Below are 6,000 nucleotides of genomic sequence, written 5' to 3' on the forward strand. Positions count from 1 at the left end.
TATTTTTGTACTCAGTGGAAAGATGAGAGCTTCTAGAAGAAAACAAAACACTGTCAATATCAATCTCAGACAGGTTGGTTTTAGCTGCCAGCACCGACTCGAATTCCTTCTTAGTGTACTAATGACATTTGTCATTCAAACATTTCTTCAACAATCATTTGCATAGTTGATGATGGAATAAGTTATTTAGCCTGCAGTTGCATGTAAAACATGCATCATTATTTTGATACAGCGTTGATCACTGTCAGATCCACTCCATGAGCTATATCTAAATTACTTTCAACCTCAGCAGCATCCCGAGTCGACTCTGCACAATGTGTAGTGGTTGCAGATGTAACCCGGGCACTTAGTAAAAACCTAGGCTATTAGAACCCGACAACGCCACTCTGGGAATTTCACCCAGAGAATAATCCAACCAAATAACACAAGTTCTTTGATAAAGAGACGGGGCAGAGACGTGAGTTTCAAGATTCAAAATCAAATAACTTTTATTTAAATTCAAAAATGGTGATTAGTTGCTGCAATGATAAAAGCTGCAAGAGAGGCAGGCTAGAAAAATAATGTGCTTTATTACAAAAATAAGGAATGGAGTGAGGGGAGAGGAAATGCAGAATACTTCACCACCACCAGTAGTTGGATAAACACACAGTTACCTACACTCACCTGTAAGATAAAGAACACACACGGGTTAGGAGGACACAGCAAGCCACCTGCAATAAGAACCCCAACACAGGAAGAATCCCTCCACCCAGTGACCAACCACCTGCAAGGATATAGCAACCCAACCGTCCTGTTAACTGGCAGAGGGCTAGGAATGTTCACTTCCCGATTACCTCCACAACAGTTGGTTTACAGATAAACTAAATAAATGCCCTCCTCACCTATTACAGCAAGAAGCCTTGGTTGGTGTTGGGCCACCACTTTAAACAAAAAGAAAAAGATTAACAGATTATTACAATTAACATGAATAACATCTATAAAAAGGAAACCGGTAAGGGGCATACCTTAGTCTGATATTCATCTCCCTCAATAGCAGTAACGGGGCAGAACAGAGAGAGCCGAGCCTCCGCTTGGCCACCAACTGCTCCTTTTCAGGGACTGCTAGACTGGGGGAGTAATCAAGGTGTCAACTGTTCTCAGTCTCAGCGATTAAGGGGTGTGGCAACGGGGGAAAGCTCCCCATTACACACAGATTGCTTTTCTTTACTTAATTTCTACCTATTTTAACATTGGATATAGTGTATCAACATAAGGATGCCCCCCCGAAACCCGGTTCTGAATTCTTTTATCGGTCATTCTGTATGTTTTGGTGTAATTTATGGTGGTGGTGCAGTTTGTCCTCTCTGTCCTCCTGGGAGTGGAGACAGTGAACCAGGTGAAGTGAAAGATAACGTTTTACTCCAGTTGATGACATCTACGCTTGTTCCTGTAAGTACAATAAAAGATTCACAAGTAAAAAGCCAATACGAGTCCTTTATCAAACCACCTGTTCAACAAGCATAAACATGTAGAAGAGGGATATTTAAACCTGCTTTACTCGCATCCACCGTTGCTCTGTTTGTGTGCTGGTTAGGCTAACAGCAAAGTGTTGTAAAACAAACGCTGCCTGTATGTAGCCCAACAGTTTCTTAGTTTGTAACACATCTTAAAACTAGTCAGGTTCTTAACTTAGCTACTGTCTGAGGCATCCAGCACCCTCCCTCTACAGCGGTACCTACAGGCACGTCTTCTTTCTAAACTTCACTCAGCATTTTAATGTCAGAATATTATTTATTGTATTGACATGTTAGATTTGTTTCCAGTGAGATATTACTGAGTTTATATACTTATAGACTTTGCTGTAGTAAAAATGACTGTTGCTGCTCTAGAATTCCGTTCTGAATATATTCTTTTTTAAATAATATATTTTTAAAAAGCAGTCCTTTATTAATGGGAAAGTACAGATAGTATCGGTAAGAATAGTAGTATCGATAAAATCCTAACAATAGCCATCCCTAGTCAACATTAAAAACTATATTGTATGCTTGCATCAAGCAGAGAGTGAGAGTGTGCAAGGAGGAGGTCACAGTGATCTGATTAAATATTATATTGGAGTCAGAAAACGCTCTTCCTTTGTTAAAATCAGAGCTGTCTCAATATTTTTTCCCATTTAATATGAAGCTCAAAATGTGGCAGTGTTGAAGACACAGTTTGTGGTCTGAGCACCTGCTGACAGTCAACATGCTGTCATACAATCGTTTTAATGTATCCAAGCTACACTGCTAACATGCTAGTAAAAATGCAGGTAAGGTATTTATTATGTGCACACTGCAATTGTTGCACTGATAATTGCATCTATAACTTGCATTGATGATTTAACAAGTTTTGTATGTAAATGAATAATTAGTTTCACAGCAAACAAAAGCAGTTATCATAATATTAAGCTGAATTTCTCATATAATTTAAGCATGGTGTGCTTCCATCACAGTTTTTAAGTCAATGAAACAATTTATGTAGAATGTAGGAGAACAGATTTATATAAATCAATACCATAACAGCCATAAAAGCCAGGGTAAAGTAAACTACTAGGAGGCCTGTCATATGGGACAAGCTAAAATCACTTGTTGACACTTACCAAACTCTGGTGAAACTGTACATAGCTCAAATGAAGGTTGTGGTGGTGATGAGGTCTCCCCTTCTTGGTTTGAACTTCCTGAGAGCTAAACACCACAGACTGACACATTTATTAGCATTTCTGCAGAACATGAGGTCCACAAGAAGAGCACTACACTCCTACACACTTTAAAAGCTCAAACATAATGTGTAATAGGCCTCAGACAGGTCTTTGTATAAAATCATTTCTTTTTGAATTTGAAAATCACAGCCCCATCATTATTACCTGGGTTTGGTGTTTTATGTATTCCATGCGCCTGGATAAGCATTTATTGTGATGCTCCCTCAGGCGTTGTAAGTGTGCCTTTAACCTTGTGGATGGTGCCCTCTGTCTGCAGGAGATTAAGTAGAAACCAGTTGATGTATGAATGCACATTTTTACACTTCTGATGAAAATATCTGTAATTTGAGTCAATAAAACTTCATCATGTTTACAGCTTCTGTAGATAAAGGAAATCAAGTCCATGCTTAAATCTATTCAGACACAACAACATCTCCCCTACTTAAAAGGATGTTATAGAGACGATAAGCTGGCTTGAATGAAGTTCGTGAAGCTCTTATCAGTGTGTTTATATGCACTGCATTAACCAGGTTACAGTGGCTTTCTCCAGTCAGCCCATTAACTGTCAACAAGAAGCCTGGTTTCTGTAGGCAGCAGGGTAGTGGATTACAGGTGAGAGGAGCGGCAGGATGAAAACAGAAATCTTTACACGGAGCAATGCGTCCTCACATTTAAAATAACTGCAACCAAAGTCGGACTGAAACTTAAACTAACACAAAGCAGCCTGTAGAAGCCTGCATAACTCTTTTTCCAGCGCTGAACATTTCACTGTTTGTTACAATCAGCCATCAACCTCCACCCCCACACCGCCCGATAAAAAGGGAGCGTCTGCTATCACTAGTAATTACAATAATATTAATAATTAAAGCTGCGAGCAGCGATGGACAGGCCCTCGAACCTTCCTGCACGTCGGGGGTACTGGCTGGACACCGATCGACACGGCCAGGCACAGTGAAAGCGGAACTCTGATGAGTGCAGTGACACCTTCCACAAGACTCTACGACAAACGGTTCACGATTTATGAAAGGGGGCGTTGCTAATGTGTAGGGGGCGGGATAACAATACCAATGAAGAAGGAACTCTCTGCTGAGTACAATGACACCTCCCACAAGACTCTACGACACACCGTACATGAGTTATGAAAGGGGGCATCGCTAACGTCTTGGGGCGGGGCTATGAATCTAATTTGACATGAAAATGACCTCAGGCCTGGACCACCATCATGGCTAAGAAATTTGGGGCAGATTTAAGAAAGTACGGTGGTGGCTTCCGGTTTGCAGAGGATGGAGTAGGCACGTAGTGTTTTAGCTCCCACTGCAAACTTTTCACTCTCCTTTTAAAACCCTATTTTTTCTTCTACGACACGTTAATTACTTCTTACATTTGGAATGGCATACACCCTCGGTTACGGAAAGCATTCCTTCAAAGACCCAAGCAAGTGGGGGGAATGGCTCTGCCCAATTTTCAATACTATTACTGGGCAGCAAATATTCGTAGTTTGATGTTTTGGATGCAATTTCACCTTGAACCCTCATGTCCGGCCTGGGTAGCAATGGAGGTCAGTGCTAGTGGCCCAGTTTCTTTACCTGCCCTATAAGGCGCCGCACTTCCACTTACTGCTAATATACCCCGCAGTAACCCAGTCGTAAAGCAATCCCTACGAATCTGGGCCCAATTTAGGAACAATTGTGGAATGCAAAGCTTCTCTCTTCGAAGCCCTATAGCCCTTCTTAGTCCCGTAGCAAAACTTCGCTTTTTGTTTAAATCTGTGCCTATATTCACTGCATGTAGGAATAAGTTATCACCATAGGTTGTATTTACACTTCACTGTCTGGTGTTGCTAACTGTCAGAAGATTGTTTGTATGTATATCAGACAGATGAACTGCATTGCTAAACACAAAGAAAGAGACAGAGAGAGGGAGAGAGAGAGAGTAGTATTTGGTTTAAATAAACCTTTAAAACTATAACTTGTTAGACCTAAAGTAGTATTTGGTTGGAATAAACCTTTATAACTACAAGTTGTTAAAAAGTAGTATTTGGGTGGAATAAACCTTTAAAACTATAAGTCGTTAGACATAAAGTAGTATTTGGATGGAATAAACCTTTATAACTACAAGTTGTTAGACATAAAATAGTATTTGGGTGGAATAAACCTTTATAACTGCAAGTTGTTAGACATAAAGTAGTATTTGGATGGAATAAACCTTTAAAACTATAAGTTTTTAGACATAAAGTAGTGACGTTCAACAAAACCTCCCAATCTTCACAAGTAAGCATCATCAAGGTCTTAAAGGGACTCTATGTAAGAATCAGAAATTGCTTGTTAACAGCGACACCCGTTAAGTCAAGAAAAGTCAGCGTCCTGTTGCTTGCGCTTGTGCTCACTCTACATAGACAGTGAGGCGACACACGTCAGCTAAAAGCACATCACTCTATATCACTCTATATTTCAGCTGCTTGGCAGTAATGTTAGCTGACCAGACGAAGGTCTCTCCATGAAACAACGCTGATACTGTGTTTCCTGCCTCAGCCTCCCAACCGTGGTCAGAAGGAACACGGGAGACACCGGAGTTTTGCGGTGTGTGAGTGAAGACAGGCAGGCAGAGGAGCAGAGGAGCAGAGTACAGCAGAGACTCCGGTCCTGGAGACCAAAGCTACAGTCTCCTCTGTGTCTTCTGGCAGTGGTCGGGGGGCTGGAGCAGGATTAGTTGACACTGTTTTGTGGGACGGGCTTCACTAGATATAATTTTGCGGTTTTGGTGCTTCTGTGTAATTTGTGTTGTAACAGCGTAGCCACACACGAGCGTGCATGAGACACCGACCCGCAATAATTTATAAGAGCGTAAGTGTAAGAAGTTACAAACTTTCCTGACCTTATTTGAGGTAGATGAATCATTAGAAGAACTATAGGCCCTTGGACTGACGTTGGTGCTCGGGTCCTAATAATAATCATTAGAAGAGCAATAGGTCCTCGGACCGACGTTGTCGGTTCTAATAAACATAACGATTTCAATAGGGCCTTGCCGACCCCTGGTCAGTGCTCGGGCCCTAATAAGAATAACAATAATCATTACAATTTCAACAGGTCCTCAAACCGACGTTGTCAGTGCTCGGGCCCTAATAATAAACGAAGCAATTTCAATAGGGCCTCACCGACCTTCCGTCAGTGCTCGGGCCCTAATTATATTCAATTTCTGCCAATAGATCCCCTAAATGCTACACAGTTTTCCTTTAAGGAAATAATAAGATATATTTTTCAAATTTTATGGACATATTGCACTATATG

Source organism: Sebastes umbrosus, chromosome 14 (assembly GCF_015220745.1).
Source record: "Sebastes umbrosus isolate fSebUmb1 chromosome 14, fSebUmb1.pri, whole genome shotgun sequence".
In the NCBI taxonomy this organism is placed as follows: Eukaryota; Metazoa; Chordata; class Actinopteri; order Perciformes; family Sebastidae; genus Sebastes; species Sebastes umbrosus.